The sequence below is a fragment of the Tamandua tetradactyla genome, chromosome 26 (assembly GCF_023851605.1).
Source record: "Tamandua tetradactyla isolate mTamTet1 chromosome 26, mTamTet1.pri, whole genome shotgun sequence".
Taxonomy (NCBI): domain Eukaryota; kingdom Metazoa; phylum Chordata; class Mammalia; order Pilosa; family Myrmecophagidae; genus Tamandua; species Tamandua tetradactyla.
In genome coordinates, this window is record NC_135352.1 from 34,106,696 (window position 1) to 34,120,443 (window position 13,748).

The 13,748-nt window shown below is 34.8% G+C and overlaps 1 long non-coding RNA gene and 1 pseudogene across 13 annotated transcripts in view; both read right to left on the reverse strand.

Moving 5' to 3' along the window:
* The window catches only part of LOC143669743 (uncharacterized), a 135,630-nt gene that overhangs the window by 116,952 nt on the left and 4,930 nt on the right, over positions 1-13,748 (reverse strand). For 10 of the 13 annotated variants that reach the window (XR_013169031.1, XR_013169032.1, XR_013169029.1 and 7 more), the window contains one exon: positions 9,329-9,452. The exons of 1 other annotated variant lie outside the window; for it this stretch is intronic. This is a non-coding gene — a long non-coding RNA (uncharacterized LOC143669743). Of the gene's footprint in view, positions 1-8,705; positions 8,975-9,328; positions 9,453-10,748; positions 10,829-13,748 lie in introns of those variants that run through there. 2 more of the 13 variants (XR_013169030.1, XR_013169039.1) reach the window with 2 other exon arrangements.
* Positions 7,079-7,386, reverse strand: LOC143669853 (glutaredoxin-1 pseudogene; annotated as a pseudogene).

Genomic DNA, 13,748 nt, shown 5'->3' on the forward strand with positions numbered 1-13,748 from the left:
GAGCAAGGAGATATCTGATGACCTACTGCTAGATCCAAGAGAGAATGGCCCTTGGAAGTTCAAACACAATCCTCAATCAGGCCTAAACAGGCTCTGCCACTGCCATCAGCAGTCACTGAAACAGGATGGAAAATCCGCCCTTCCCATCAGACCCTGGCCAAGGCAATAGCACTGCCAGGAACAGCTCCCTCAAACCGCGGGCCAGGGTATGCTTGGCAGATAGATCACATTTGGCTTCTCATTCCAACCAGAGTGTTCTGCTGGATCCGAACTACAATGGACGCTTTCTCTGGTTTTGGCCTAGGCATTGCTCTGCAGTCCATTGGCTCTGTCACTCCATCCAGGCTCTACAGAGCTACATCAGTTTCCTATATGGGTTCTCTGAACATGTTGTATCTGAAAGCAGCCTCAGATTTGCAGACTCAACAATGGGGCATTCAATAGGCTCCTTTGTTCCTTATCACTGCCAAGCCACAGATGTGGTTGCGTATTTTAAAAGACAATTAAAGACAGGCTTAACTGGGTAGTGGGGGGGGACAAGATGACCCCAACCTGGAATCTGCATCTCAATCTAGCACCTGGCCTTCAACATAGCAATTCTTAAAGAGTTAATTTTCATGTGTGCCTCAATTTAACCAAGCTCCCTGTCCCTTCCATCAGTTACACATCCTTCTCGTAAACCCTGCAAGTTCCCTGTATCTTCTTGTAGCTTTTCCTAAAGATACAAATCGAGAAAAGATCAGGATGGTTATTAAACAGAAAGGAGCATAACAGAAAGAAAATAATTAAGCAGAAGGAAAATAACTTCCTTCTCCATTTATCCCTCATAGAACTTGTCTACAAGGACCAATAAAATCATAACCATCAATGTGAAGGTTCTAGTTGATAGCATGTTAGAAATAATAAGCAACATGTTAGAAATCATTCAAGATTCAGCAAACTCCAAATTAAATTAATATAAATGTATTTATAAAAAGTAATTATTTTTCAAGAGGCTTGGACATGACAAAATTTGTCTTCTTTTATTTTAAAAATACAATAAAATACAAATAAATAGTTAAAACAGTTCATTTTCCACCATTAAAAATAAATAAATAAATAAATAAATATATATATATATATATATATATATACAATCTTGAAGAATTACTCTAAGTTATCTCTTGTTATCAATACAGTGTCTATAATTCTAGCATATTTTCTAGGCCATTACATGTATATTTATAGAGATATAATGTGTTTGATTGAATTATGTGCCTAATTTCAACCTAAAATTTTATTTTACTGTTTTTTTTTTATGGACGTGCACCAGGAATCATGCCGAAAACTCTGCCTGCTGAGTCACCATGGCCCACCCTATTTTAAATTTTTCGAGAAAGTTATAGGTTTATGGAAACATAATGCCAAAAATTAGAGTTCCCATATACCCACCCCCATTTTACATTAGTGTTGTACTTTTGTTACAATTGATGAGAAAATATATTATAACTGCATGGCTAACTATAGTCCAAAGTTTACATTAGGGTTCATTGTTTCTTAATCTTAATCTGTATTCTTGTGTGAACCTACTATAAATCAGACCTCACAAAGATTTTGTTAAATTGTGGCCAACTGAAGCAGGGTGAGCCTTATCTTGAGTGATTGGTGACCGTATAAAGAGAAGAAACCATCAGCCAAGGTCAAAGGAGGCCACAGGGAGAAGTCAGACATCAACAGGAACCCAGAAGAGAAAGGAAGGTACATAACCTTGTGTTTTGGTTTGGCAATACTGCCAGAAGGCAGTATTGCAGTATTGCAATATACCAGAAATGCAGAAGACAGAAATTTTAAGTGCTGAATTTGGATATTCAGCTGAGAAGATTTTCAAGCTAAGTGTGGCCTGTTTTTTATATGCCTATATATGTTTATATATGCCTATAGTCAAATGACAGGAATGAGATAAACTATGGATTGAACTGTTAAACACCCAAACACCTCTGATTGATGATTTGGAAAATTTTAGGAAATCCCAATCTATGCAGACACCATACTCTGAGATGAGGGCCAGAAGTGACTCTAAGAGGACTTCCCTGAGCTGTCAAGAAAGAAGCCTCAAGAGAACTTGGCTCTATGCAAGGGTTTGGGTGAGCAGCCCTTTGCTAAACACAATTAATGTAGGACTCACTGATCCAGTCAGATATCCCAGAGAAAGCTTGGAATGGAAATGTCATTATCCATCAAGAATCTATAGAAAATCCCTAGTCTGATGGTCTGGACCCCCTTGAGCTACATTCATAGCTACAAGATTGTTGTTGTTTTGATAATTCCATGTGGACTGAGGCAAAGTTAGCCTGGAAAAAAGAGAAAGAGAGAGGATCAATAGAAGGAAAACTGATTTCAATGTAGAATCATGGAAGCTAAGGTCTGGACCAAAGAGAACTCCTTGGGACAAGAGTGCCCAAACATGTGTGGAAAGGTAAGTTATCTTCTCCAATGGGTTAGAAGGTACAAGGCTCACAGCCTGATGACTAGGAAGAGTTTGACCACTGCCCTGATATTAGGAGAAGATGAGTCATGCACTCCAGTTTTGGAGTTGAGAAAGGCTACCACTCCGGTGCTCAGAGAGGGTGGGACCTACCCCAGTATTCAAACAGAGCATCTGGCCACTGAACAAGGTGGGCTTTAATCTGCATTTCTAGATGCCTTATAAAGAGGAGAAACCAGTAGCCATGGTTAGAGAAGGCCACAGGAAGAAGGGAGAAAGCCATGGGGTCCTGTAAAAGGAAGGCGAGGACATAGCCACATGATAAGAAAGCCAATGAAACTCAAGTAATGCCAGCATCCAGCCCCAGAATGCTACAGTCTTCAGGGAAAAGCAAGCATTGCTGGTACTGTCAAAACTGTGAGGCAGTATATTCCCATTGTTTAAGTCAACTTATTGTGGTGTCTTTGTTTTAGCAGCCTGACATACTAAGACAGTGCTTAACAGAAAATCATAGAGTAACTTAGGTGTTGTTTATGCATCTTGCTATTTACCCCTTAAGATCAAAACTTGGAAATACTTCCACAACAGATCATATAAATATACTCAATTATTTTAACTGTGATATAAAATCTATAATGTTGATATACCATAATTGATTTAAATATTCACCTACTAATAAATATTTGACTGTTTCTAATCCTTATCATAATTATGCCATAAATCTCTTGGTTATATTTTCCAAGAAAATATTGCTGGGTTAAAATGTTTACAGAATAAGCTCCGGGTTAATATGTTGGCATAATAAATAGTGCAACCATTTGGTATTTTGACAAATCTGAATGGTAAAAAAGAATAATTAATCTTACTTTACATTATCTGTATTAGTGAGATGATATTTTTATGTGTTCATTTGACACTGGTATCTTTGTGAAATGTGCCTTCACACATTTCCTTGAATTTTGTTTTTTGTTGTTGTTGTTGTTGTTGTTATTATTATTATTATTATTATTATAGGTCTTTCAAAATTTCTATTTTGGAAATAAGATTTTTGTCATATTTGTGGCAAACATTTTCACTGATACAATTGTTTTATAGTGTCTTAAAAGTTTTTATTTATTTAAATTTACTTATTTTCTTTTTATTGATCCTCATTTACTGTTTACTAAAAATTCAGTGAAATTTTAAAACACACTCTATAGTTTCTATAATTGTATTACTTTTATTGCTACTATTGACATTTTTATCATTATTACTATTATATATTTTTAACACCATGCATAATTTGTTTTGAGTGAGTTACAATTCACATTATATGACATCTAATGGGTATGGTGTCTAAAATCTCCATTCTGTTTTATGAACTATTACTATGTTCTTGGAAAACAACATAGCATATTTTTTAGTAAATCTGGTTTTAGCTTTTATCTTTATTTCTTGTCCTTGTATGCTTTGTTTTTCAATTAAAACAAAAGTTGTAGCTGTCTACTCTTTCAAATGAATTATAGAATGAATTTGCTAACTTCTATAAAATCTTTTTGGTTGTGTTAATTATTTTTGATTTCTTGGGGATTAATTTGCATACTTTTTCTAGCAAATGTTTTCATTTGGAAACATATCTTACTATTTTCAAAATATTTTATTTCTGTGATTTATTTCAAATTTTTATGCATAGGCAATAAATGCTTTATCTAAAGACAATGAATTGCATGACTGTTGCACCTTTTACTTTAAGTATATTTCTAGGTAGTATATAGTTGCCATGCAATTGGGAAACATCTTTTACAAGTCTTTCTAATTCTTGGTTTCTTATGGTAGGAAAAATATATACTTTTAAATGTTTGTATTTTATGCCATTTCCTTGCTGAATTATTTTATTAACACTAATTTCTTTTGGAACTTCTGGATAAACAGCTATGCCACTTATTATTGACGGTATTTTCTTTCCTTATTCAAAATTAATATCAAATATTTATTTCTCATTTTACTACATTTTCTCAGTTTAATTAAACTATAGTTTAATGTTAAACAATAGCATTAACATAGTAATAAGTGGTTTCCTAACGATGTATGCATGCATTCATGAGTTAAAGTATGTACTTGATTCAATTTGCTAATTTTCCTTTGGGCTTTTATTTACATTTATATAGCTTGAGTTTGTGAGTATGTGTGTGTTGTAGACGTGTGTGTGTGTGTGACTGCATATGCTACTCTTTGTCTATTTGGTTTGGGGGTTTTCTTAGTTTGCCAGGGAGGCTACAGAACAGACCACAGATTGGTTTGTTTAGATGATAGGATTTATTGTCTCACAGTTTTGGAGGCTAGAAATTGAAAATCAAGATGTCAGCAGGATCACGTTTTCTCTAAAGTCTATGGTATTATGGTGGTGAATTGCGAGCAACCCACAACTCAACACTACCTCCATCATATGATCATCTGTCACTTTTTGTCTCCTACTATGTTCAAATTTCCTCTGCACCCAAGGATACTAGTTATACTGGATTAAGACCAAATGTGATTCAGTTTGATCTTACATTAGTTGATAATTTAAGATCCTATTTAAAAATGGGTTCACATCCTAATCAGGCTTAGGACTTGAATAGAACTTTGTGGGAGGGAACTTACAACAGGGTTTTTAATAGACTTATGGCTTGAGTTGGAAAAATATTAATACTTTTACACCCTGAAAAGGCTTTATATAATATGGATATCAGAAGTGACTTGTGGTTTGATGGAACTGCACCTTCAATCTTTTCTAACTTCTTCAGTTACTAGTCAATTCAGGTTTTACCTCTTCTTTTTCTCCCCCATCTCTGAATTCTTTTATTAGAAAAGAAATTAATCATATTAAGAATACAAAGGAAATTAGTAGAATCTTGCAATTCTAGTACACAATATTAAATTATATGAGAGGAGATTATTAAATTTTCAGAGTGGAGAAAGTAAAAAGAAAATAATAATTGAGAATCTTTTAGGACAGTGTTTCTCAAATGTAGCTGCTTCCACAGACATATTCTTGGGGGAGAGAACCTCAAAATTTCCATGATAACCTTTTAATTTTGCATTTAATTTTGATGATAATCCAAATCAAAGTAACACACACTCATTCAGGATTTTTCGACAAACATCTTACGTAAGAATATTGCCCCATGTTCTAGTTTGCTAGCTGCCAGAATGTAATATACCAGAATGGAATGGCTTTTAAAAAGGGGAATTTAATAAGTTGCTAGTTTATAGTTCTAAGGCTGAGAAAATGCCCCAATTACAACAAATCTATAGAAATGTCCAATTTAAGGCATCCAGGGAAAGATACCTTGGTTCAAGAAGGCTGATGAAGTTCACGGTTTTTCTCTCAAGTGGAAGGGCACATGGCAAACAGAGTTTCTCTCTCATCTGGAAAGGCACATGGTGAACACGGTCAGGATTCCTCTCTCCTCTGGAAGGACAGAGCGAACACAGCATCTTCTGCTAGCTTCTCCTGGCTTCCTGTTTCATGAAACTCCCTGGGAGGCATTTTCCTTCTTTCTCTCCAAAGGTTGCTGGCTGGTGGACTCTGCTTCTCATGGCTATGTTGTTCTGCTCCGCTCTCTATGAATCTTTTTATTTTTCCAAAATGTTTCCTCTTTTATAGGACTTGAGAAACTTATCAAGACCCTACCAAATGGATGGAAAGACACCTCCAGCTAATCCAGTTTAAGAACCACTCTTGATTAAATCACACCTCCAGAGAGATGATCTGATTACAGTTTCAAACATACAGTATTGAATAGGGATTATTCTGCCTTTATAAAATGGGATTTTGATTAAAACATGGCTTTTCTAGGACCTATACCTACTTTCAAACCAGCACACCCCATGACTGCAGCATCTGCCCTGGTGCTTCCGATCTTATGGCTACAAGTGAGAACAGTATTTAACTTTTCATACAGTTTCTCAACTTGAGTCCTCAGATGTTTCATGGAATTGTTTAACATCTCCCATGAGAATTCTAAATAACATGGAATAAGCTGGGGTAAAGATGGCTAAGAGGGATATGCATGTACTATGAAAAAATCACATTTAAGAAGCTATTGATTTCCTAATGCAAATTCTAGAAAGTTAAGCTCAGCAAGATAATTTTGTCTGATGGGCAGTATCAAAGACAAAATACAGATTCAGCCTGGAGGGTCTGGAATAAACATGTGGTTGAGAAATACAGATTTAAAAGTAGAAGAATGCTGGCACATAGAGAACAGTAAGAAAAACATGTCAAAGAGAAAGAACTTCTTTTGGGTCAGTGGATGAATCCTACACCAGAACTTGTCAGTCTTTTTGAACCCAAAAGGCCAATCCAGAAGAAACCCAAGATGTTCCATCAACTTTTTGGTCCCTGTGGCCTGGGAAATCTTTACCTACTTTTTAACACTAAATCAAAAGAAGAACAAAGTCTCCCCCCACCCCTACCTCCAATACCAATATTATTATTTTTATTATTAATTTTGATTAATGCATTTGAAGATTTAAGTAAATAGCTGCTGTAGTTGGGTTTGAATGGCCCGGATCCATCCACCAAGTGCTGTCATCGTTGGTGAAGCCATCCAGTTCTCAGCGAGGACATCACTGGGGTCCGCGCTATAATTATTTTATAGCTTCAGTTTGCTCTAGCTGGGTCCCCAGTTCCCCACCTTTTTGCATCAGATCATCCACCTATGCAATCTTTTCCAGTAAAGACGTTAGGTACCGTTCTTGCCCCTGTGAGCTGTTGGAAATAATCTTGAGTCTCATTTCTGTCACTGGTGGATGTGATGTCCACAAATTCCAGAAGTCTTTGTTTGGAGGCATTTGAAAGAGGATCTCCTGAGTCCTTTTGCAGTAGGGGCAGGTGGGTTGATGAACACAACCACCTTTCCAGGTTGGATTTGGCTATTTACAAATACCTAACTCATGCTGACAAACAGATGCCTTCACAGGAGGAGTCCTCAATTGTAGATATTGCTCCAGGACTAAAACCTCTTCTTGTATCATTTTCGATAATTCATATTTTATTAGAAAGCTTCCCAATTGATTCAGTTAAAAATTCACTGCTATGAAACTTTAAACTATATTATTTAATAATATCTTTATATGACAATATATGCTATACAATTATATCCCATATCTTTTCGTCATGCTCATTTCATTCATCATATTTTTTCTTTGTCTGCTTCTTTTTTATGTTCATTTATGTGGTTTCTTTATTTTACTTTATTTCAGTTAACTTTGTATGCATTTTCATTTTCTTTTTATTTAAATGCATGGTTTATTGTTTTGTTGTGTTTTATGAATTCCAATAAATTTATTTGAGAAGAATTTCCCTTTGGTCACCACCTATGCCATTCATAGTGTTTGATATGTAATGTTTTACATATCACAGGTGTTTGATATGTAATGTTTTCTAGGAATGTCATTTAAAAATTGATTAATTTTCTATTTGCCTACTTAACACACATATCAGAAATTTAAAAACAATAATTTTAAGTAATATATATGTTTTGTTTCTATTTTGTTATCAATTTTAATTCCTTTATTGTGTCAAAAGATATTATGCATATTACTTCTGAATTTATGAACTTGTTGACATTTTTTATGGCTAAAAAACTTGTCTGATTTTTATCAAAAATTTTTTGTGGATTTGAAAAGTGTGTGTATTCTCAATCTGTATATGCAGAGTTCAACTATATTTATCAGACCATGCTTATTTCAAATCTTTTAGTGTGAGTAATCACCTTTTGGTTGATTATTTTTTATTGTCATGCTATTTCCTGCTGTAGATAAGGGAATAAACCCTTGGCCAAATATAAACCAACTAAGCAGAGAAGAAATTTTCAGACTAAGCACCTGTGTGTGGTTCTAAAGGGAAAGTATGCATCACCCAGCATTTAAGGCTCATGGCTGAAAGTCTCTACACTCCTCTCATCTTATTGTTTCTGTTTTTCCACTGAAATACCCATCTATTTATGCATGTGGTTCACCTTTTCCACTAGAGCCTTTTGTGTATGTTTTACAATTTTTAAATTTTGTGCTTGATAGTTCCAATATCTGGGTCATACCTGTCTAGTTTTGTGATTTCTTTCTTTTGAGAGGATGTTGAATTTCAAGTTTCTTTGCATGTTTTGTAACTTTTAGTGAAAAACCTTACAAAACATCAGAGATTGAGAGAGATGACATTTATGCCTGGAAATAGGCACACCGCAGTTTTTTTTTTTTTTTTTTTTTTTTGCTAGACCTTTATTGTGGAACAGTGAGTCAGTCTACTCAGAAACTGACTGACCTTGGGTTTAGTTGTTGCTATGTTTACTTAAACTGTAGCACAGGTTTCAGATTCCTCTCCCCTTATCTTGTGCTTAGGGTGGGGGCTGGTTTGCAGGGATTTACTCAATGCTTGTCCCACCATGAATTTTAGGTAATCTTCTTGGGCTTCTGGCTCAGAAGTGTCTCTCATGATCTTGAACCTTTCTAAGAGTAGATTGATCTTGTTACTCAGTGCTTCCTAGCCTGAGGATGAGGGTAAGGATGAGCGTGAGATAAATTTTCTGTTGCCTTGATTCAGCTTCAGACATAGACAGGCTCTGAGTACCTGGGTCTTGGGGGTGGGGCTTTCTCAGCGACCCAATTTTCCTGGTGAATAAACAGTAGAGCAGAATGCCTAGAAGCCTGAAATTCTGTCTGTTTTACTTGACATTATTTTTCTTAATAGATTTCTGAGGTTATTATAGGCAGGGGAAAGTGTGTAAATAAGAGATAAAATGCCAACTATGTGATCATCCAATTCACTAATGCAGAGCTATAAGAAAACTGGGTTGGAACTTTGATTATGAGCCATAATAAGCCTCAGAGGTCACAACTTACTCATACAACTGCAGTGAAGAATGACTTCATCGTGGATTTTTGCCTTAATCATATTGCTCCAGTTGTTTTGGAATAAACGAGTTGATTACTACTCTGATTATCAATTTTTTCAGTTGTGAAGACTCTTAGAAAAAGGTAAAAGAAATTACTAAGATATACATTACAGTTATTTTCCCCATTACTTCATATGCTTTTCTAAACATATTTCCTCATGCTTTCAAACTCATCCTTATCCCTCTCAACACTAGAGGATAACATTGCTTCCTATCACACAGAGGGTTTTTGGCATGTAGCCCATTGATTTATCAGCTCATATATCATTTATCTGAATGCATATCCAACCTGACTTTGTTTTGCCTTAGCAAGAGGGGCACTTTTTTCTATGCAAAGCAAATTCATGCTTCTGTGCTGTGGAGCTCGACCCTTCCTGTCATTTTAGGAAAGTAGATACATCAATCTTCTAGTATCTCTTCTGTGTATCTTCTTCTTTGCAATTGGTTTCTTTTCCTGAGCATATAAGTGTTTTTAAGGTTTTAACACCTTAAAATAATAATTCTGCCATGACCCCTAACTTTTTTCTTTTTATAATAAGGCTTTAAAAAGAGAAAACTCTACTCTCAGTCCACATTTTTACTTCCCATTCATTGCTTAACCCATTTTAGTCTGGTTGCTATTTGCAACTTTCCATTGAAACTTCTCTCGCTAAGTTTATCAATGATTTTACTGTCAAATCCATAGAGTACTCTTTAGTCCCTATCTTTTTAAACTCTTAAGTGGCATTTGACACAAATGATCTTGATCTCTCTTTTTTCCTTAAAATCCTCTGTGTGGAAAAAAAAAAATCCTCTGTGTGTTTTACGAAGATTTTATGTTGGCTCGAACAGGCATCAGGCTATACCTGCATTCAAAAATGCTCAAGGTAAAATCCAATTCAGCCATGATATATGAAATAGAACTTTGTGAGCTCAATTCTCAAGTTAACCGTGCAGTGAAGTAAATTCAAAATCATTATCTGAAGTTAATTTTGACTGCCCTGCCTGAGGGAGTTCCGAAAGCCTGAATCTGAACATTGGTGGAATATTCTTCAATTCAGATGCTTTCACAAAGGGATATTAGTCCTTCCTCTACTCAATATGTGTGCCATGAGTGTCAAATAATAGTTCTCAAGCAAATCTTTGCAAAGAAGTATAATATTGTATTCAACCTGTCTGGAGATTTATCAAACTCTCACACTGGAAAAATACTGAGAGAATATTGGTTAAAAGATGTGAAAACTATCCTCTAGTATAGATATGCTATTGTACCACACACTGGCCCTCCCAAATAAGAGATCTATGCATGTATATCACATTGCCTTAATACTGTATAAACTTGTTTCATGTGGATGAGACAATGTATTAGTACGATTGAAAACATTTACTTTCTGGTGAGATATCTCTGGGTCTGAATCCAGTTAAACCAATTCTGAATTATGCAGAAAGTCATTTCATCTTACTCAGCCTGAAAGATAAGATAACACTAGCTTGTATAATGCAAACTTCAACTTCAGGAAACAACCACTGTAGTTATATTCATTACAGTAGCACATCCTGCTCTGGTTAATCTAATAGGATTCTTAATATTACCACTAAAATTTAGATTCTGAATCCTGGAAGTCTGAGCATTTTATCACAGTGTTACACATGAAGATTTATCATAATACCAAAGGCCCAGTCTGCTATTAGTCAGCAAACTATGTGCAATAATTTTTTCACTGTCTCAGGAATACATAATATCTTTTTCTCCTATGCAACTACTGTATTCTATACATTATATATAGTTTGTTTTAATATTAGCCACTCAATATTTTATAAAAAATGTGTGTGTGTGCATCTCTCATGCTCACTGGCTCCAGATGTGAAATTTGGGGGGACGATATTTTTTGTTCTGTGGGATTTTTGAATTTTAGGGCCATTAACTAATACAACACAGGCAACTAGAAATCATTGCAAAAATGAGTTTTGTATGTATATATAAATAAATGATAAAATACAGTACCTAATGGCATTTTTTTGGAGCTCTGTCTTATTTATAAGAAAGATATCCGATACAAATTTATCCTAAAATCCTGAACTCCTTTGAAATATGAGTTGATTTTGAAAAGATCAATTTCAGTAAGGATGTATATGGATTTCTCAAATATGATTTTAAACCTACCGGTAAAAGAACTGAATAGATGAAGTATAGTGTAATAGCAACACAAGTAAAAACGATTTCAGATACTTTATGCTTAAAAATATTTTACAGAATCTCTATGTCCAGGAAAATAAAGTAGACATATTTTCCCTATACCTTCCACTAAGTACGAAGAAAACCCCTTGACGCTATGTCTAAAACACATATAAGAAGATCCTGAAAGGTGGAGAGAAGAAATAGACCAGACAGGGAACTCGGGGCCAAAACAACTGCATGATGGTGAGTTCCCTGGGTTTTCTTTATGTCTCACATAACACAGAGTTAGAGCTGATGAAGAGGGCAATAGGCCTTGCTAAATACAGACCAAAAAATGTCCTATCCAAAGCATTCAGTCTTGCACCAAAGACCACGAAAAGCAAAGGCCAGTAAGAAAGACAAATTTTAGACAATAACCAATCTATTCCAGACAAACACACAGAAATCCTGTGACCTTAGGCTCACCCATGCCAGCAAAGGCCCCATGGGTAGATTACAATCCTATGCTAGTCAGAGTATAAGGAGGTGCTCCAACCACAAGCCAATGTGTTGGAGAAGGCTGAATAGAGACACAGAACTTCCATCTCCAGAAGGGGCAGGAAGGCCTCCCCAAGGAAAATGTCTTGACCAGAGTGAGGAGCTCAGACGTCCCCCCTAGCTAACAGCAATGCTCTATATCCCACCCTTATCCCAGATGTGGTGCTTATAGGGGAAACAATTTGAGTAACACAGATTTCTTATCAGAGACTATGGAAGCCAGAATTAAGTATGTCAAAATTTTTGAAGACTTGAAAAAAAATAGATCCTGTCCATTCAGAATCCTTATTCAGAAAAAAAAATATCCTTTAGAAACGAAAGCAAAGCAAAGACATTCTCAGAAAATGTACATAATAAAATAATTTGTTGGGAAGAGAACTACTTTTAGCATGGCTGAAGGAAGTTCTCCAAATGGAAAGGACCCAATAAAAGAAGGACTCTGGGAATGTCTAGAAGAAAAAACATATTAAGCAAAACTATAGGTAAATACAATAGATTTCCCTTATTCTCTTGAAAGGAAAATTATGTTTGACATTATAACACTGATATTGATATAAACAGAGATAGAGGAAATAATCAAGCCAATTATTGGAAACAGTAAAGGGACATAAAACATATAAAGCCACTAAACTACTCATGAACTGGTAAAAAGTTGATGTCAACAGACTGATAGAGCAATAGCTAAAAAACGTTTAAAAGACATACACTCAACAATACTATAGATAAATCAAAATGGATTTTTAAAAATATTCAAGTAATTTTCAAGAAGCAAGAAAAAGAGAACAAAGAAATAAAACACAGAGCCAGAGACAACAAATAGAAAACGTAGTTCAAATGACAAACCAGAGTCTTCAAACATCAATAATGCCATAAAAATAAATGTTCTAAATTAAATCTATTAAAAGGCACAAATGGGCACAGTGGTTTTAAATCATATGACACAAATTTATGCTATCTGAAAAAATTCACTTTAAAGATATATCAGGGAAATATGAATCAAAAGAAAGTTTGAGTAGCTATATTAATATCAGATAATGTAGACTTTAGTATAAAGAAATTTACCTTTGCCAGAGAAGGACGTATGATAATGATAATGTGTTAATCACAATGCTAAGTATGTATACATTCTTTAAAAAGAGCTGCAAAATATATGAAGCAAAGACTGATAGAATATTAAGGAGAAATAGAAATTATAGTTGGAAACTTGAATACTACTCTCCTAACTGCTAAAATCAGCAAAGATAGAGAAGATCTCAACAAACTTTTAATTACCAGGACATAGATGATATTTATAGAGAATATGTTCTCTAATATGTATCTCAGAATATATATTGTTTTCAAATGCCTGTGAATTGTATGGAAAAACTATATCCAGGCCACGGCAAAAAAAAAAAGGAAAATCCCTAGGAATCTATGAATAAACTCCTGAAATGATATGAGTTCAGCAAAGTCACAGGCTGCAAAATAAACTTATGAGATCAATTATATATCTATATGTTGGCAAGGAACATAATGTCACAGCAATTAAAAATACAGTATCATTTACAATCACTCAAAATAAAAATCTTAGGTATAAGTTTAATAAAACATGTATAAGTCTTTTACAATGAAATGTGAGAAAAAGCTGATGATAGTAAGAAGGCAGATTTGAATAAGTGGAGAGACACATCTT